The 21,634-nt window shown below is 44.6% G+C and overlaps 1 protein-coding gene across 3 annotated transcripts in view; it reads right to left on the bottom strand.

Moving 5' to 3' along the window:
- LOC120359156 overlaps window positions 1-21,107 on the bottom strand; it is a 159,712-nt gene extending 138,605 nt beyond the window's left edge. The window contains exons 1-2 of one of the 3 annotated variants that reach the window (XR_005575977.1): window positions 17,435-21,107; window positions 16,369-17,360 (exon numbers count right to left, since the gene is read on the bottom strand). The gene's annotated coding sequence lies outside the window, so the exon portion shown is untranslated. Of the gene's footprint in view, window positions 1-16,368; window positions 17,361-17,434 lie in introns of those variants that run through there. The other 2 variants (XR_005575973.1, XM_039455719.1) reach the window with 2 other exon arrangements.
- Window positions 21,108-21,634: the final 527 nt, after the last annotated feature.

Below are 21,634 nucleotides of genomic sequence, written 5' to 3'. Positions count from 1 at the left end.
CGTTCGCGGTGGGACAGGCATGCAGTACTTTTTTCTCTTTATCGGGAAAAAGATATCTCGTACTAGTGTACCGATAACGAAACTCGGAAAGAAAAAGAAGGAGAAATATGTGCGTGCAGACATATTTTTCCTTCGTGTAAAATATGCCACCATGCAAAGAATACGTAAAAGGCATAACTTCATTTTCAATATTTATCTTAAAATATTTCTTGCAAAATATCTCTAAGACGTGATATATAATGCAGGCATAAAATAAAGATCGCTATTTACAATGTTGATCTACGTTTGTGTATCGATCTGTCGCGAGTGCAGAGTTTGAAATAGGGAACGAAGTGAACGAGCAGATATGAGGTTCGGAAGCCTATCGGTTGAACGACAAAGCGTAACGCGGATGGTCGGTCGGACGGTCGGACGGACTGCCGGCCTACCTCTCGGCTCCCGCGGCGCTTTTCGGTTTTGATAAAACGCCTAAACATCAATCGGTCTCGAAAACTGCTCCGTAATTCGAGTTTAGCGAGCGACCGGGGAAAGTTTCGTCCGCGTCCGGCGTGGCGCGGGTCCTCGGGGACGCCAGGGCAATAGATGACCGGTGCGGTTCGGGTGGAGGTCGAGCGTGGGGGCGACGAGGGCAGGAGAGAGTACGGTGGCGAAGGGGAGGGGGAGGGGTGAACGTGGGTGGAGGGTGATGCATCCGCTGAATATGTATGAGGCTCGCGACACCCCGTAGCACACCGAGAGACGACCCGAACCACCACTATCTGTGGGTGATAGTGGGTATGCTGTATGTCTCGCAGGGGTCTGCGGGCGAACTGCGTGATGGTGCGGGAGGCGGGAGGTGACGCGGGGGTGCTCTGTCGGTGCTCCGGTGTCGGGGGGGTGGCGGCGGGCCCAGGATGGGTGGCGATGCTGTGGCTGCCGAGAGCTTATATCGCAAGAACCAACCCCAATGGAAACTCAAGCCTCGGAGGAGCCTCACCCATCATGCACACTCCCGTGCTTACCGGTCGCCCGTGCTCTCGATCTCTTCTCGTCTCTCTCTCTCTCTCTCTCTCTCTCTCTCTCTCTCTCTCTCTCTCTCTCTCTCTCTCTCTCTCTCTCTCATCTCACCTCTGTCTCTCGCTCTTTCTCGCTTTTACCCCATCTCCTTCGTAACCTTCGTACCTCCCGTCCTCCTCCCGACTCCTCTCGCTCCCATAACCCAACAGTTCCATCGCCTCCTACACTCTATCCTAGGTAGCACTCAGCTCCAGAGGAACCGTCGCGCTATCTTGGGAGACAAAGTTACGTCGTAATTCCTTCGCGAACAGATGCCGATGCGGTGCTAAGACGACGCTCTTACTCTCCCCCTTTTCCTCCACCTCCCATTCCTCCTCTTCTCTGTGACTATTCACACCCGACAAACGCCGGATTTTGATTACCTCGAATAGTTTGCGTTGCAAGGTTATTGTAAAGATGTTGGATAAAAATGGACCGTGTCGAATAAATTCATTGACTAAAATTTTCTGACATTATATATATCACAAGTCCATTCGTGACGGACTATCTATGCGAAAATTATCCTGCGCATGATTGCAAAAGATAGAATGTCATTCGACGAGGGGTTGATCCGCCGATGAGAATGGTATAATATATATGATCCACTAAATAGGGACGGCTGTGCGTGAGCGACGAATCCCGCAAGACAGCATGAGATATTGCTGGATTAGGGCGCATTATAGTTTTAAGCTCGTGCCGTTAAAAGCCGCCGGTTCTCATATTCTACGGATAATTCGTTTGATGTAAGCTCGTTTAAAAGTTACCGCGCACACGTTTAAAAAGTTAACGATGCGAGATCGGACGCTCCGTTAACTCGCGATACGCCACGAATGTGAGAGAGAGAGCTATTAACGATAGATTAGTTCAGCACGCTTACTTTAGCAGTATTAGACACATATATCTCTAAAAACATCCGTTTCTTATTAAGAGAGAGATTAACATGCTTGTACAAGTATCGCAATAAAGCCTATCGCGATAATTCGTCGTATCAATATTTCGACAAGATGTCCAGGTGAATTGAAAGCGTGTCTCTCATCGATGGTATCCCAGGGTTAAGATGTACGGTCATAACCCTTTTATATCGCGCGAACTCGTGCGCAACAGCACGGCTCGTTGAGCGCCACTGTTTTTCCGAGGGTTGGAATCGTCGTTGCCGGGCGTGAGGAAGGGTTGATCTAGGCAGAACCGCCTAATGCTTTCTCTCTTTCACTCTCTGCTCGGAGGGTGGAGCTATATAGCGCGGAGGGTGAGAAGACGTTGCGGACCAAAGTGAGATGGAGATCGCGCGCAACCGTGGCGATAATAAACCAGGCCGGTCGTGCAATAAAATATATCCGAAGCGCAGGCGACGACTCGTTTAGGCGTAGAGGGGGAGCGCTTCATTACCGAGTCGAAGTTCATCGCTAACCCCTTAGGCCCACGCTCCGTCGGCTTCGATGTTGGTAGGGTACGGTCGACGTTGCCGAAAAATCCTCGGATAATTAACCGTTCCGCGGGGATCTCGGTATGCGAGCGTTCAATGAGCTTGGAATGCCGAACAACTTCTTTATTTGCGCGAAGGCTCTATCGCGAAGGGTCCCTTCATCGTCGCGACTTCCGCGTTCCACGCTAATTATGAACGCAATAATTATACTTGACGGGTAAAACGCATCAAATTAACGACTGTAAAGAAGAAATGTAATAAGTAATTAAAAAATAACACCAATAAAAGCTAATGTAATGATTACAATAAATCTTGCAACGATAGGTATTTTGAGGGATACAAATCGTGCGTAAACGAATGAGATTGAATTAAAATTCGAAAGTATAGTAAATCTCAATCGAGAAACGGAGGCGGTAGCTCGTGATAAATCATCGCGCAAGTGGCGAAGCGGTAACTCATGTTGAAGAGAGTAAAAACGGGGAATGGAGGGAGAGGAGAGATTGCGAAAGAGAGGGGAAAGGTTTTCGTTTGAGCGACAAACACCCTGGCAACAAAAATCCAGTGTGGGGCTCTCGCGAACTACGGGAAGAAAAATATAACGACTCGCGGAAGGAGGAATAACGCGCGAGTTTACTACGTTCTAAAAGTCCCATAAACCGCCGTACGTCAAACTTTTCAATTTTATGTTTCAGCATTTCGTTTCTTCCTCGTTTCGCCACTTAGGGTGGTCGTCCGTGGTACCATCGTATGCCACAACGATCTCTCACTGCGAAAAAGAAGCGAGAAATTGTACAATATCTTATGAAACGACGAAAAGAGAAACGGGGGTTAGTGTGCTCGCGTTTCGGGAAAGAATCAAGATTTTGCTAAAAATTATTATTCCCGCGTCTACCCGCTTCCTTCAGTTATTAAAGATCGTTGTGCGATGTTGAAAGAAATTTTGGGGTCTAGTTCGCGATCGACTGTTTACGCGATCGGCGAGCATCCACGACCCGATATACGCTACGTCCCCATTAGATGCTATCGGTGCTTTCGAAGAGACTGGACTAAATCGCTCTGGAAATTGGACGCCCGTCCATGTTCGCACGTTCCATTATCGTGCACTATAAGCAGTAGTACCCCGGGAACGAGGTGCCAGTGGCGATCACGGTCACGGGACTCGTCGGTGACATCTCCGGGGCGTTGCGTCACAGTGCGAAAGATAAGAATCTAAATAGAGATCAGCGATCCTTTGAGTATTATAATTTGGTTTCCGATGCGGGGACAGCTGTCACACTATCGGATGTTTGGATGCGAAAAAGAAGGCGGGGTGATGACGATCGTCAACGCGGATGATGACGTTCCCGCACTTTGATCGTAGATTATGTTACTCATGTCGATGGACAGGGGTGTCAAGGCGAGAAGAAAAAAGTTTGTTAGATTTTAACGAAATCGCATCACGATATTCCCACTGTTTAGCAGCTTTACTCGTCAAAACGATTTTTTTTCAACCTCGGTAAACAAATTTATAAATGTCGAAAGAAAACAAAAAAGAATGTTTATTTGAATTACTACAAAACTCTGCTATATTAATTGTTGTATTAACTATCAAAGACATGTCGTCAAGTATCTTAATGCAGCACACATTACATAGATTTATAGATCAGATGATCTACATAGTGGTGACCCCGTGCTCTTTGGAACTCACGTTAAAGTAAGTACCTGCTGAGCGAGGTGAGCGAGCGGGTCTAGAGCAATTGATGTGCTTAGGCAAATGGAGCACCCACTATGCGCCACCTCCGACACAACGAAGCGTTACGATGGGACAGCGATACGATACGGGGTGAGAAGCGGCAACAGGCCAGAAGGCCGTGTGATGTATTTGTAAAAAGGTGTCGGGTTGGAACTAAGGAGACCCGCTTCAGCGGATGCCCCCGAGGGAGCATAACCGACGGCGGCGGTGGCGGCAGCGGCAGGGTGGTAACAGATAAAAGAGAATCGTATAAAATGGGGTGCGCCTCGAGAGAGTAGGGTGACGAGGGGTGAAGAGGGGTACAACGCGCGCGAGGGATGATGGTGCCCGTCGGTGCCCGTAGGGCACCCCGAAGGTGCGTCCCCCCCGGGGGACGAGCGTGCCAACGCCATTTTGCAGCTCTCGAGGTTGCGACCGAATGACGAGAAGAGCGAGATGTTCTCGGTCTGATCTGTCAAATTTCATTTCACGCTTCTGAGAGCGGGCGCGACCAGCTCGATGGAGCCAGATACGGATCTGCCGACACCTACCAGCGCGATCCCTCGACCTAAATCCGCCATTGTCGACTGTTGAGGAGAGTCTTATGCTTAATAATCGAGATATGTCACTTTTAAAAGAGAAAGTTATCGTAAGTTGCAAAGTAGAAATTACACAAAAAAAGGATTCCACTTAGCACATTTATGTGAAAGAGAAAGACAGTGGTCTTTAAGCATTAAAATTAAAAAAAATAATAATTCTGTAAAATAAATTTAAAATTATCTTCGCTGGTATTTCCATTGATATTTTGAGGCGTAAGCTGCGAAACTCGCAGAAAAGATCTCGCGACGTACAAATGGATCGTGTCTGCAGACAATTGTCTAAGATATTAAACAGAGGCAAAGCGCGACGCGCGCGAGGATAGTCCAGGTTGAGTAGAGCCTGTCTATCGATCGTCGAGGACCTTGATGCGTCGTATCGTTCTGGTGTTCGTACGGTCGGTCGGTCGGTCGGTCTCATGCTGAAAGCTTTGTCACTCGAAGCACGTACTCGGGGCAAAGACCGACGCCGCAAGCTCTCCCCGCGTCTCCATCTCTCTTTCTCTCTCTCTCTCTCTCTCTCTCTGTCTCTCTTTTCCTTTCTCTTGTCCGGCCAACGATCTTGCTCGCTCCTCTTATCACCCTACCTTTCTACAACGCGCCATTGTGTTCCGCTACGGCGAAACCCTGTATATTCCTTGACGCTATGGATTTTCCGAAAGCGTTTCGCTGCTCCGCGAGCCTCGCCCCTTTCCCAACGTGCCTCTGTCAAAGTTTGCGTGATAAGCCGAGAACCGAACTTTCCTTCCACCGAAATAACACCGAAAGTGTCACCGATCGTCGACCGAAATTCCCCGACAAACTATGAGTTTCTGGGTTATATAAAATAAAAAAATAAAATACAAGTATACTCTCGCGAAGATCTACGATATCGATCATTTCTGCAACTTTCACGCAAGAGTCGCGTCGAGAGCAATGGAAATTCCTTTTATTTTTATGTGACGTCATTATCATTCGTAAGAATAAAGGTGCGAGAACCAAATCGAGTCGACAGACGATTCGATTCGGTTAGGCGGATGGAAGCCGATCGCATGAGTCAGACAGCGTTGAGAATCCGCGGGATGTTAAACAATGCCTACTAGGCTGTGAGCGACCAAAACCGACAATGGAACGGAGTGTCGAGGATAGAGGCCGTACCGCCGTCCGTGTTGTTAACGGCATTCACCCACAGTGTGTCTGTAACGATGCTAAATTATTTCTGGCGTCGCTAAAGTGCGACCGCTGGTCTTGGCAGTATAAGATAACGAATGCGAATAAGGATTACGCGTTTAAATATTTATATGAAGCTTCCAATCCTTACGAATTCTTTATATTTTATAGCGAAATGCAATAAGTGTAATAGTACAATGAAAAATATCTAGCTTTGTACATTGTACGCATAAGAGGAAGATACTGACTTTTCAATGCGCAGCGTTTAACCGAGATACCGTGAAATACATTACGCGTGGCTTTGGAAATTTCTCACGCTGCTCTCCACGTATGTAGAATTCATCGTCGATAACCGTGGCGTGCCGGCAGGAAATAATAAAGCGATATCCGGAATGGAGGAAATATTACCGGCATATTAGCGAGGCCCCGCGGGTGGTCGATGATGGAAGAGAGCAAGGAACGAGACAAGAGAGAAAGAACGGTGCCCATAACCGTACACCATACGTCGCCACGGGTCGGTGGTAGGAGCCTAACTGGAGGTCCCTGTTGGGCAATAACGCCCTCCTTCATAACATAGTGGCACAATAATGTAGGTTCTTTATGCGAGTACAGGGCAAATAGATCACATTGCTGACTAATAAGCCGTTGGTGTGACCGCGTTCTCTTTCTGTTTCTTTCTCTCTCTCTCTCTCTCTCTCTCCTTTCCTTTCTTTTTTCTCCCTTTCCCTTTTCATTGGGCGATAGTTCCCCGCTTTTTTCCGTTTTCTTCCGAAATTCCCGTCGTCTATCAATTGTGTTAGGCATAGGCGTCTCCGGGGGTGTTCACCATTGTAATGGTAATGCACTCGGCAATCGATCTGCCTCATTACGTCACCAAACCCTCGAACAACTTTGCAGAGTCACACGAGACCTACTGAACTCCATACACCCTATTTTTATGGGAAAAACGCGATACGAACGCAGTGACCATTTTAGGACGAGCCACGGCGAAGGTCGTGTCAGGACTTTTGAAGTCCATGGTAACTTGTCAAGGCTGATTTGTCAGTAGAGTTTCTAGAGTGTACTATTATGACTATTGTTTTAATAATGCTAAATGACTTTTTAACGTGCGATTTTATAGATCAACATTTTATTGTATATTTGAAAAAAATATCAAGAGAAATTAAAAAATAGATATTTAGAGCGTAAAATTGTATTTGTAATAATGATAAATTCTGTAATGTAGATACGAACGATAACATCTCGAATGGGTCATTGACATTAGTTAAAGGACGAGTCAGGAAGTTACAGAATTGCCAGCCTATATTAAATTGCAGACTACCGTAATACTTCGAAACTCCGACCATCTCGATTACCCGTCTAATTATCTGCCGAGTCACGATAGGGCAACCCCATTCTCTCGAAGACGGAATTACCGTTCCCATCGTCCTTCGAGTCAGCAATGCCGACTACTACCCTCTACCGGGGTCATTGTTACGTCGTTACTACCCTTTAGTACGGTCCTCCAACCAATTTCGGTCCAGAACGATGGGCACGATTTCCGTCTCACCGTCATGGCCGACCGAGAACAGATTTGCGAGCGAACCTAACGTGTGATCGTAGCTCGTTGATATTAATGGACGCGTATCGAAGGACATGCACCATTCGAGATATTCGAGGTCCTTATAGATATATCGACCCTTCCTAGTTACACCTGGACGGGACAAGCTAAAAGTTACTTCGTAAGATATAGGTCGAGAACGCCGAGCAAAAGCCAATGCGGTAAGTCGATAACATCCAGTCGGGAGAGAGAAGCAGCTCGATATTTGCGCCGCACGTCCGATGACAGTTAGTTAATATGCATAGTTAATTTCGTTTGTCTTCGGAGGCAGTCGTGCGAAAATACGCGCGGCTTTACGTGTGAGCGTTAGATGCAGTAAGCGGCAGTAGGAACTAAGCTAGGCGGGCTGCAATCAATACTGTTTCGGCATTACAGCGGAAACACTCTCTCCGAAACAGCCTACGTTTCGCCTCGCGTTGTTGGAGCGAGAGGAAGAGCAACGAGAGAAGAGAGACAAATAGAAGCGGAGAGTGCGAGAGGAGAGATGGCGAGGGAAATCGCGGAGGGACACAATGTTTGTCAAAGAGAGATAGGGAGACGGAGGTACCGAGGGACGAAGAAGGAGGCTGAGAGGGACAAGGAAGACGAGGGGGCCCCCGACCACGTTTCGTGGTCCGCATACTGATAGGTCCAGTCGTATATACAGAGAGAGAGAGAGAGAGAGAGCAAGTGGGCGCGTTGGCAAAGCCCAAAACAGAGCTCTCGCCGTCTTTGGTAAACCCCGGTCTGGAAAACACCGGCAACGTTGCCATCGTCGCGCCGCTTTCCACGGCTCCCCTGTTCTCATTCCGCGGCGGGAGGGAGGCTCCTGCAAAATTTGAAAATCGAAGCACACCAGGAACGATAGAACGAAATTATTTGCGTTCGTGCGAGCGATTTTTGAGCTGGCTATTCCGCGAATTTCTCGGCCGTTTAAAGCGCAAATAGCCCGCGTGAACTCCTTATATTATCGCCGGCTGGAAGTGAACGTCCTCCGGAACATCGTTCTGCTCGTGCGCGCCCAGGAAATTGAACCCGCGTTTTCAAGCACGCCGCCCGCGCAGTTCGCAGTAACTTCCCATTAACGGTACGTGAAAATACTCGTATGCCGTTTTAGGCGAACGTTCACTCACCTGCTCGCTCGCTCGCTCGTACGCGACGACGCGCGTTAACAATCGCGGATGAACGGTTGATGGGTTGTTTCAACGACATGCTGGACTGGGCGATGGATCGTCACGCGTCACGTTATTTCTTGCCAACGTATTGCGTATCGAGAAAGGCAGCCAGATGCATCGTTCGCCAGTAAATGGTTGACGGGACACCGTCTTTCATCGTGCTCGAAATTTTTTGGGCGATTACTTTTTTTCCAAGTGCTCTTCTGAACTTTTTGGAGAGACAGAGAGCGAGAGAGAAAGAGTTGAGGAGAGGGAGAATGGGTGCCAGTTCATATAAACGGGCGCAGGTAGCCCGAAGCTATGGGGTCGAAAGAGGTGGAGGAGGGTCAGAGTCCCTCTCTCGCGAACGCATAGTTCGTACAGCCGGTAAGTGGGTACCCACTTCTGAATTGGCTCCCCTCGTTCCACTCGTTGGATCATCGTCGTTCGCCGAAAATTCGATCATTATGATTGCTTATGATGTAAATGATGCCCCGCGGCAGCAATTGTTTCCACCAGAGCGAGCCCGTGGGGCTGCGGGTCCCGACACTATCGTCCTCAAGAGCCGGACAAGGCCACGGGATGCCAAGGATTACGAGAAACGCGCACCATTGTCATGGCGGCCTCTCGAGTAATAGAATTGGGCAGAGTGTTCGGGCAGGTGCGGCGAAATCGTCGTCGACTCGCTTCGATCGCGTTTGCACCCATAAGCACTAATGTGTGCTCAGATTTAATGGAAAAAAAAAGAAGTGATAATGCGTTATATCAATTTCCAATTGATTTCCGATTACATGTACTTAAATTCTTTTTTTACATTTTTCTCATCGATACGTCTACTTGATCGGGAAAAAGAACGAGGTCTTGCGTGTACAGTCGTCAGATATCGTCCTTTCTCGCGATGGCGAATCCATCGTGCGCAACTTTCGAAGAGATCGGAGACAGCCCCCTCAGGAGGGTCGAATCCCCGGCTAATTTGCCCTTGGCTTCTTTACGACCGTAATTTTAAATTCTGGCAAAAAAAGCGAACTATATTTAGGTGTTCTCTTTAAATAGGCCGGGGGGGATCGTTCCACATTGGCTCGAGGACCGAGTCGAACCGATCCAATCCCGTGTGCTCTTCCGTGCCCGCGAATCCATGTACGTAATATACACGTGGAGCGGCGTCTTTCTCTACACGTGAGTAACGTTTGTGCGTGTATTAGGAGAAGGGAGATCTACCGCCCCGCCGCCGCCTATTATAGTAATTTCACGGTACGATGTCTATTCCCGCGCGCTTTGGAGCAGCAGGACTAATTTCATTAGGGATAAAGATCATCATTATTTTGCGACCATCCCGAAAATTGCCCCGGCATGCCTCTCCTTTCCGCGATTCGATTTTAGAGAATGCGAACGTTTTAAGTTTTCAGTCGTCCCCCATCCATCTGGCGCAACGTGATTTTATGGCATGTCGTTTTTACAATTCACCAGCCAGAAATGACGCTTTCTGAATAATCACGAGTATTTTTCTTTACATCGATGTTCCCGCTAAAAAATGTAAATTTTTCACAATGACTAAAAATTACTGTTTCCGCGTTTAACTGAACGTCAACAACGGTGAATGACGATAATGCGTCCAGAAAGGACGTCACGTTCATGCGGGATACGTCAATCGTCAAGGAACGAATCTCGCATCCGGTTGGACGGACTGCCGCGACTTGTCGTCGTACACGTTGTACACGATCGCGCGATAAATCGACGGTCGATCCGACATCACGTAACTCACGTACTCGAGAGCGAGCTTGGCAGCCGGGTTTTTCTTCGGCCGGCAGTCCGGCGCTCGTTGACTGATCGAAGGAATCCTTTGCGAAAGGTAGGCGCGAGCGTGAGGCAACGGAGCACGACGATGGGACTCCCGTGAAAACGAGAGATGGCACACACGACAACGAGAAAGTAGGTGCGCCAGTCGACGTGACATTCTAACTGATTTTTATCCGTGGGTCTCTCTTTCTCTTTCTCTTCCTCTATCGCGTCAGGAAGCGTTTGAAAAATTCCGCGGCGTTTGCACGATGCCGATAATTGCAGGTTTATTAGGCCACATCGCCCTGCTCCTCGCTCCTCGATAGAAATGAAATCAATCTTTTAAACGACAACTTCTTGTTTCGATAAATGTTACCTGAGCATAGATTCGTGTATTATTATGAAAAATAATGCAGAGCTTTTGAAATTAATGCTGCTTAATTATTCACTTTTTTACGAAAAAATATTAAAATGAATTGAGTAGATTATAGTTAAAAACCGTGCACTATTTTATGTTAATAACTTAATGGAATTAATAAAATATTTTCTTGTTATTGCTTAATTAGTATTTACAAGAGAATTTTGCGAAGTTTTTTAAATTCTGCGAGATTTTAATTAAAAATTTTGAAAATAAAAGTACCTTTATTTATTCATGTCCAATAATATTTAAAAAATAATTATTTTTAAATATTTTTTTAAATAACTTTTTTTAAAATATTAATATGGATACATGTAAATAATTTTATATTAAAAAATTTTGTATAAAACACTTTATTTCTTGAATAGTTTCTGAGATACAGCATAAAGAATTAAAAGTTAAAAATGGTTTTATTTTTAAAGATTTCATCCCTTCAAAATTGTTTTTTTCACCTCGATATTTTTTAAATTTATCTATATCTATATGTATATAACCTTATTACCGGTACACAACGTACATGTATACGAAGTTTCATTAAAAATACAATTTGATACTTCACGAGATTTCCTTGTCTAGAGAGATAGTTCTTCGTCAACTGTTTGCTTCTAAACTCTACCGTTTCATAAGACATCCTTCTAATCAGCACGGAATTAATTTCGTCAACGATCGATAACATGCTTATAGAAATATCTGGGAAAACGTTCAATTACGCAACATTGTAAACCGCATTCTTCTGCGGAAACTCAACAAACATCGTATAACGCGATATTAAACGAGCCTGCGGCGCATGTGAAGCAGAGGCGAGTTACCGGTCAATGATACGTTATTACTTATTACCTATCACTCCACGGTCGCAGCTACTGCGTATGGCGGCTACGACTAATTATTGCCGTCTAATTGACAAAGTTCTCAGACTCAAACGTCGCATTCTCAGCAATACCGCGACACGGCAGTCGCTCGTTCTCACTTTCCTTATTTCTGCCGTAGCTCACGGCGGAGGAGAAAAACGCGCGAGTTTCTCCGCTTCGTTATTGGGATCTCTCTCTCTCTCTCTCTCTCTCTTTGTCTCTAAGGATTGTACTCGAAACGAGCTTAAATCGGCGATCGGAGAAAGGGTCGAGTCAACGAGACCTCGTTAGATTTATCGCGGTTCCTACGATTATCTACCGTTAAACGTTTTATCATTCTCCCGGACACGCTCGATAGGGAAAGGAAGGCTCCTTGGCGCGCAGCAACGGGTATCGATTTAAGAAACCCTAGCGACAGGGGGTGCGATTTGTCTTTGGCGTAAATTAATTTGACGTTTTAAAACGAATTAATAATATAATACGAGAAAAGTAAACGCGTTTAACATGTGCCGCAGAATTCTCAATTTCCATTTATGATAAATTATGATTATTTTGATAAAGCAATTTGTTTCTTTTTTCTTTGTTTTTTAGAAATAAAAAATTGAATTATTCTTTCACGACTCGATTAATTTTTATCGAATATATGATAATTAGGTAAGATACGTACAATGCGACGAATATGACTATGTTAATGTGTCGTGCGTATGGCATTCAATTTTCGTACGTACCCCAACGCTATGGAAAGTACGAATACAAATATAGGGAAAGTGGGGTGTCGCGGCCACGCATTCTGTCGCGCGGGTCATAGGGTAATTAACCTGCCTTGACGATATCGTTGATTCGTTTGCATCGCGTGACAGTGACTTGCGGTGACTTATTACGTGATTATACTAGTTATTTCCACGCCGATTTTTTTGTAAAACGTGGTTTTGCAATTAGCAATCGTGTCCGCGTGAGTGTAAGTAAGCATGGCAAATATAATTAAAGGAGAACGCGAAATTTGTTGTCGGTATCTTGGAAATATGCTTTCCTAACAAGAAATTGTCTACAATGTGTTAAATATTAAGAAATTCGATCTCGATTGTATTGCAATCATTTTACTATTTTAATATCAAAAGTCATTTACATTACATAATTATTGTAAAGAGATTGTAAATTGACGTATTGTAAATTGACATAATATTTCGTTAAGAAGAAGACTGAACATTTTTCACGCAAGAAAAGGTACTTAAAAAATTTTAAGGGGAAAAAGGTTTTCTTATAGATCATCATTGCCACATTAGATACTTGTTAGCATTATTATTATTAAATTGATTCTTATTAATATTGTGATATTATTTTCATTCAATTTAATAATGATGTGTATCTAATCCGAAAATTTATCGGCGCACAATTTGGTGAACTTAAAATGTATAAAAAAATCTCACAAGAAACATTAACACTAGTTATGGCCATTAAGGCTCTTTAATTAGTTGTTTTTACTTGTTGGTCTATATTGGCTTTTTTAAAATTTTAATAAAATAGTTAATTTTTGGTCTGAGACTTGTATAATTATCTCGAAACGGTTTCGGTCGGCCGTGTCAGCATTTGTCTTAAGGTTTGCACTACCCCTATTTCTTTCAAGGGTGCCGTTTAGGCTCGTCGTTTCTGCCCTCGAACGATTTCGACACGAAGACAACCCCGTGCAGTAGGTAAACGCGCACGCATTGCGGACGACAGCTGTCAAATAAATGTTAAAAAAAGCGCTAGCCGAGCGAAATTTCGAGTGGGACGTGAGCGAAGAAGGGTGCGTGCCCACCCCTAGTGAAATACCCTTAGCCCGCGGGGCAAAGGCTCTGCACAATTTTTCCAGAGTTCGCTCTCTCTCTGCAACGGGCGGTCGATAAGTCACCACTAGACTAAACTTCGCGGCAAGGTCGTCGGCCTTGTCTTGAAAATCGTTTGACGAATTTTTTTATGCATTATCATAGAAATAAAATTGTGTAGGAGAGAGTTTCTTGTTCTTTCGTAATTCCACAGCGACAAGGTTTTGCGATGATCTTGATTGTCAAAATAGATTACTTATTTGTAATTGCATTTTATTTTTTTTTCTGCAATTTCCATTTCATAAAAATTACTGAAAAAATAATAGGTTAATTTGTGAATTAAATTATAAATTTTTATGCTCAATGCAATGGGCAGATATTTGTCCCTTCTTATTTATTACACAGATAGATATCAAGTTTGAAATATATCAAACTTTATAAAACAAAACAGCGCAGATCTCTAAGCGATAATCGGTTCGTATCAATCAAATCATTTTCTTATTTGCAAACCCGACGCGTGTCCAAATTTTCCAAGTAAAAACGTCCGAACGCTTCATTACGCTTACTCCGCGGCGTGGGATGCGTTTCGCCTTTCTGAATTTAACGAAGTAACGAAAGCTAAAAGTCCCTCGACGGTCTGGAGCCTCGTGGCACTAGACACTGAGGAAGGGTGGCGACACAGCGCTGAGGGGCAAATTTTCGAGGGTGGTTTCGCGCGTCAATGGTTTATTAAGAAGCACTTGTTTAAAGGCAGCCCCTTTCAGATCCGACAGCCAATTCGACCACGACGTTTGTGTCACTCGGATATATAAATGGATGAAACGGACGGAGGTGGCCGGCTGGTACGCGCGGGCGGAGGACGGTTGAATCCACCCCATGGCAATCCGTCGTGTCGCCGTAATTGAAGTTATTGCAATATTGTGTCCTGTCAACCCCGCTATCCTCGCTATCGTTCTATTTCTCTCCGTCGCACGCGACCCGTTTTTCCACCTTCATTGTCCTGGATGCGGTGTCAAGTTTGCAAAATCGCATAACGCGTCGCGAATAATGTTAATTTTTTTGTCGCCTCGCAAATGTGAATGTGATACTCTAATAGACTGTATAATTTAAATTATTCAAATACTTTCGGAACTAAATAATTCTCAAAGAGTCCGCAAGCATCTCATGTCACCGATAAACGGTCATTTTTGTTTTATTTTTTAATTATCACAGAATTCGTATAATTATCAAATCATCACGATTCAATCTCATAAATTGTTGTTAGAATTTAGTGCATTCGTTGCATCCAATTTTGTCCCTGCAAGTCGCTATATCGCGTAATATCAGGAATTACAGGACGGAACGAAAGTTCTTTCCGAGAATGCTTTCAGCACAAGTGCCCAAGGCGAAGTTAACTTTATCCTCGCTTAATCGCCTTTTCGATAGGTACGCGCCAATCCCTTTGTTCAGACAATATCTCTACACGCTACCCCCGCTAATGTATGCACCGAGCCTCCATCTCTCCCTCGCGATCCGGTCCTCGCGATGACTCCGGCACTCCTAACCCCATAGCTGCCACCACCCCATACGGAAAGCGACGGAGACGAGGGAGAGACCTCGTACTCGTTCGGCTTTATTGAATTTTGGGACCGTTCCAGTTGGAGGAGAGAAGTACCGCGAGAGAGGAAACGAGAGACGCCCGTGTGCACGCGCGAGGAGAGACGGAGAGGGAAAAAGGGCTTTGGGATGGCCTGTGGGGTGCTAGCCAGAATTAATTCACATCCCGCTGCATTGCTTTTTACGATATAACTGCGGTTTGTTAGTCGTTATTCACGGTACGAATTCAATTTCATGTCCGGCTCTCAGGCTAGAAACAGAAGCGGCAAGCCTTCCGATGCTCTCTCGTTCCCGCGAGAAACTTGCATTCGCCACATGTGACAATGAGCATCAACGGAAAGAAGCGTGGAAGAAAATAAAAATGTTTTGAAAGTTCAAGTTCAAATAACGAATAGAGTTATTCCGAAGAATTATTTTCATAAAGAGGAAATTTCGAAACGCCATTTTTTTTTTCTTTATGAAGGTAATTCTTTATGAAATAAATTTGTAATTTTTGAATGGTATATAAAACATTTGACATTAAATTGCTTTCTGTACGTCATAGAACGCTATTACAAGCATTCAGGGAAATGAATTTAAATATAGATCGATTTTAAATTTTGTCTTTCGAATAAAATATAATTTATTGGTACGTGTCTTGCAGGATTTATCGATTGTCTGGGAAAACACGGGCGAGAAGTTCTTGCGATCGTAAGACATGTCCCGACCAACACGTGGCCCCGTGCGCCACGTGGGAGCGCCGTGAGTGAAAAATCGAGTGGCAGCGAGAGCGCGTTTCACGTTACGTTAAATTGCTCGTTGGAACGCTGGCGAATGCTTTTCGACCGGTTACGGATGGTGCGATAAAGCACACCGACTAACGCGAGATACGACCAATTAGCTCGTGTGCCAAGTATACGATTTAAGCGGGCTGCCGGAACCCCGGAGGCATTGCCAAACGACGATTTAAGTCGACATCTTGTGGCAAAGAAGGAGATATGCCGCACGTATTGTCTGTCGCGGATAATAATCTATGGCATCATTTATCTATCCCGTGTTAAAGAGTTACTCCTTTATTTTATCTTGGTCTTTCTCTATCTGCTATAAAAAATTATTCAAAATATGTAGAATGGAATGATTTTCATGTAAAATTTTTCTCGCAGTAATAATATTAAACATTATTATATCTCGTTTTATCATCGGGAAATATTTAGCTATCTTTTTCTACGACGCATTTGCTTCAATAAGCTACGCGGTTGCAGAATAATTATAAATAAATAGTACTGTATACGCACTCACCTCGTTATCATCACCGGTGTCGAAGCAACGTCCTCTTATCCCTGTCCTCTTTCATCTCCTCTTTTCTATCCTAGGAACTATCTACCACTTCTCCTTTTCTACATCCCTCCCACGGTTGACATCCCCACCGCCCACCGGAGGAACCCCCGCGGTCAGGAAGAGAAGGGGTACGGACTACCACGTGATCCATGTGACCGGAACCGCACGAGACACGCAACGATATACTCTGTCACACGCGATGCGTTCAGCCACTTTCTTTCATTTACCGTCCCGCCATTTTATCTCGATCCGCTCGATTCACGGTATCTCTTCTTCGTTGAATCTCCGCTCTTTTGTTACTTCTTTCCTCCGCGTCCCATGGAAAACGAACGGCGAACACGTGTAGCGAATTTCCTCTCCGCTCTCTGACCTCTGTCTCTCTCTCTCTTTCTTTCTCTCTCTGCCCATGTCGCTATCTGCCTTTCGCTTTCTGTATTTTTTTATTTTTTATTTCTCTTCCCCCTCTCTCGCTGCTCTCGCGGCTGCCGCCGAGAAGCGTGCTTTGCCGGCGACTACTATCTGCCGCGTAGCGAGTCGACCGCGGGACTTTGGTATACTGGGAGTATGGTAAGTAGATACACCCCTGCCACCGCCGCCCCCGCCCTCCGTCCCCTTGGGGAACCCATGCATTCTCCCGCTGCTTCCCGCCAAACCCCGCCGACGGCCTCCCCCGTTCTCCGGTCTCCCGCCGTCGCAGTTGCTACCGCGTTGTCCTCTCACCACTCTCCTATCCGGCGAACCGTGCTTTGCCGCCCCTCTCGCGCCGCCTCCACGTTTTGCTCGCGAGGCTCCAGGGACGTATCAACTGTCGATTTATCGAAATGCCGCTTTTTTTTATAGATTTAGTAAACAAACATCGATATCTCGTAACGACAGCCTCGTTGCATCCTCCAATGAATTCACCTACTCTCGACTTAGACGTGAAGATGTGATATCGTGTCAACGCCAACATTCTGAAACGTAGTGTTCTAATGTTAATCTGACATTTTAATTTTTAACAAGTGTCATAAATAATATAATTGATTACCTTGTATTTCCTGATTGGAGGCTAAGCTTCGCTATTTAATTTTACCGGAAAGACTCAAGTTTCTCGACGACGCCACCTAGGGTGTAATCTTCGTTGATATATTTTGCACACAGCGTACGTTCCTCTTTATCTTTAGATGAACAATATGGATAGAGGAATCGCGATAGAGATATGTCGCTTGCGTTGCCAAAGTAACGTCAATCGATTCTTCTGGCATCGATAGATAGCTGAATTTGGGTACGATGCAGGAAGGCGCACGGCCCTGGAAGATCGCCACCACTACCGCGCACTGGCAAACGTATAAAAGACAGCGTTTGCATGCTAACATATCTATTATAATGGCGACGTCGTGCCTCTCCCTCGTGCACGCCGCCACGCACGCTCCGTCGCCGTTGCACTCACGTTCTTTCTCCTCCCTCACGCTCGTACCTCCCGGTGCATTCCGTCTCACTTCGCCGCGCGCATAAATTACCGCTTTCAAATGCAAAAGTATGAATGAGATAAAGTTCCCCGACGCGATCGTCTTTCCTCCCACCCGCGCGACCGCTCTCACTCTCTTCCCTTTTGCCTTACGTCTCTGCGTCACTTATCTTCGAGAACTGATTACATACATTACCACCAAGTCGATTATAATAGAAACTTATTTTGTACCCTTATTTATAATACCTTTGTGTTTTTTTTAAGTAATTCCTGTTTCATATTAAAATCAAAGTGATATATCTCAGATTAGAATCGAAAATGATAACAAAGTTTATCTTGAACTATAAATAAATTATATGTAAATCCAAGTTTGGAGTTTGCAGTGACAAATAGGTAATGTAATAAAAGTTTGATATCATTATTTTTAACTGATATTAAAGTTTTGCATAGAAATTGTAGCGATAGAGTTCTGACATCGCCGAGAAGTACGACAGTATAGATAGCATATTTGTTAAAAACTATTAATATCAAATGCGCTCGATGTTTAGAAGAAGTTTCAATCTGACAGATATAATTTTAGATAGATTTTAAACATTTGACATAAGAAATAGGTTGTTGCAAAGACAAGAAGTACAATTGATGTGAATTTCGAAAATATTAGAAAACAAGCTCAGGATTCGTGCAAGTAAATAAAAGCCCATGCGCATGCTGTTCTGATAGGTATGCGAGCAGTGTCCCATAATCTGGGTCTCCCTCTACGGGGTATCCATTTATAGAATAATAATAATAATTCCAGAGCCAACGAGGTTCCGCTAATGTCGTCACGTTAGATAGTTACAGTCATCCGGTCCCGTAATAAAAGGGTTGACGTGCGCGCGTCATCCGCGCCGGAGACTAATCCCTTCGTCCAAAATTCGTCATAAGCCACGGATCGATGACGCGCGTAGAGCACGGTACCTCGTTAAACAATCACTGCTCAATCTCAAGTTATTTAAATTAAAACGATGAAAAACAAAATTTCAAACTCGATCAAGTGATATATGCTATCGCGTTTAATTGACACTTTTTTACGCAAAAAGGCAGTTACGGGCAGCAAAAGATAATGCTTCTGTCAACGTACGCACGTCCGTTTATGTTAATCAGGTATGTGACGTCACTGGCAGCCCCAGCGACGGGCAATATCAACCCCTAACTTGGTCGCAAGCAACAAAACGTGCACACGCAGAGCGTATCACGGTTCCGCCGTAACAATCCTTCTCCCCACCGACCCCGCTTTCCTCCTATCCTCCTCTGTACACCCTTTGTCGACGTTAACCCAAAGTGAATGGTCCTACACCGCCCGTTGCAGCGATGGGTTTTAACTTCGGGGTGACTTACTCCGAGCGTTATCTATTTTGACAGCGTGGTACGCCCGCGGTCTGTCGTGGGGTCGTTGTAGAAGGGCGTCGCGGTAATTGTGTTTTAACTACGCTCTACATCGTCGCGATAGCCCGTGGTCCATTGTTCAAAACTGTCGTAAAATATTCTTTGACGCGCGTTGTTGCGCCATTAGAAAATGACAAAAATGGCTCACGCGGCTCTCGGAGAAAAGACTCCTGTATTGGAAAGTTACCACGTAACTTCTCAATAATCAAGTAAGGTAATAAATAACGATGGACTAGGCGTTTTATTTCATTAAAGTAGTGTCTTTTTTTTTAATTCTAGAACGCCTAATTTGCAAATTAATAGCGATAAATAGCGCATGCGATATCTATATGCCAGCCGCCATTTGCGTCGATTTTATAAAACTACGGTGTGTAAGCTATATAGGAAACATGGGCGGATCCTATACAATATGGCATTCAATTTGCGACGGATTCGCTGTCTGGCAACGCAAACAACCGCTATTGGGTTTCATTTAATGAACCAAGCCAGAGCCTTCGGAAGCATTTTTGTGCTGTGGGCTCGGCTTAAATTGAACGTCCTCCCCTTTCTCTTTCATCCGTTGCCTATCTTTGCTCATTTTATATCTACTTCCTGTGACTTACGCCTCGATAGCTCGACCTGATACAGGAAGCTAAAGCCATTTTATCGGTATACTCAAAACGTCTTTGTAGAATTAAATTACGAGGTAGAAGATTGAAGTAATAAGCGAGAAAAAAATAAATTTTTTGCTTTAATGAGACCTTATTCTTTTTTTCTTCTCCTGTCGCGTGTAAAGTCGATTACTTTTCGACAGATTACCTTTCTACGAACACACGTCGAGCCGCGGACACGCCGAGAAAACTCGGGCCTCGTTAAAAATATTATGGCCTACAAGGCAATCCTCTTAAAAGTGCTGCGGGATGTGGAAGTATAGACGGGGGAGGGCTTCGAAGGGGCAGGGACAGGGGGATAGAGCAGGAAGGGAATCAGAAGCCGGCACCGGTATCGGCGCCGTATCGTTTCACCGCGCAAGTGTCCGGTAAGGTAAGCGGATCCACGATAATCCGGATTACGTATTTGCCCGGTTCTCTGCCTCCTGCCATCTCCATCTCACGCCAGTCGGAGAGCCAAAGACGTATTTGCCTCGTGGCATCGTACCGTCTGCCGTCCGTAATCTGTTTAACGCTTTACGAATGGCAGCCGGTCGTTTCGCGAAGCCACGAAAACGCGTGTAGCGGACCATGTATGTATATCATTATCGCGACGTGTAACCGCGGTTAAGGACACTAGGATAATTCTGATTTCTCCTTTGACAATTATACGAGACCTTCTTGAACACGTGTAGTTTGCGGTTATTACAAAACTCGCGTCTTTGACTCAATGAGTGATTTATTACAGGTATCTCGATGGAATTAGCGTAATTATTGTAATTTTATCATTGCGTTATTATAAAAGAAGGGAACAAAAGTAGGAAGAACTAATCACAATTAAGTTGCCTTCTAATATTCTACTATCGTCAACGTCATCTTACTGCATTAAATAGGAGAGAAAATAATTTACGTACGATCACAATTAAAAATCTTCATATAAGAATTTTAGAATATTTTAGCGTCTCGTTTAAGTGTCAAATTGAATTATTCTATGCCCTAAATTTTGTTCGCCGTGTTCTCGTTTTCGTTAAATGGCGTACTGGCGCATTGGTGCAACAACTACAAAGAAAAAACATAATTTTCAACTGGACCTGCACATTCATATCCCTTCTTCGCGAACTCACGCGGGGTCTCGACATCGATCGGTTGCGATCTTTAAACAGCGCCATTAACGATTGCGTGCACAGGCTGAGGGGGTCGCGATCAAATGAATATGATGAAAGAGTGGCGGGAATATGATGAAAGAGTGGCGGCATTAGGCGAACGTGCCGTGCATACTGATTTGCGGCTGATTGATTGGACCCCTTTCCACTCGACAACGCCGCGCCACCGCGGCTCGACCCCCGCCCCCTCGATTCCACCCCATGAGTGAACCAACATCGTTGATAATATCAAACGAACGGCTGGTGTTCGAGAACGTCGATGACGAATAGAAATTAATAATTGTGGAATGAAACGGAAATTAAAGTACTACGAGAAAGACCTCATCATTCTTAACACTTAATACACATTTCTGTTTTCCGAACCCTCTTCAGAAGATATAAGTCGTTTGTGTCATTAATTTGTATCACTCTTTTACAAGTATATAAAATTGTTAAGTGACTTTTACACTTTATGTTTTTTAACATATCTAGAAAGCATTTGTATAACTTTTTATTAAATACTTGTATACAAATGTTACAACTATAATTATAGTCGAGAAAAAGATGAAAGAAATTCACGTTTT

This window comes from Solenopsis invicta, chromosome 12 (genome assembly GCF_016802725.1).
Source record: "Solenopsis invicta isolate M01_SB chromosome 12, UNIL_Sinv_3.0, whole genome shotgun sequence".
Classification (NCBI taxonomy): Eukaryota; Metazoa; Arthropoda; class Insecta; order Hymenoptera; family Formicidae; genus Solenopsis; species Solenopsis invicta.
Note: the sequence above shows the minus strand (reverse complement) of the source record. Positions and strands in the feature narration are given on the sequence as shown.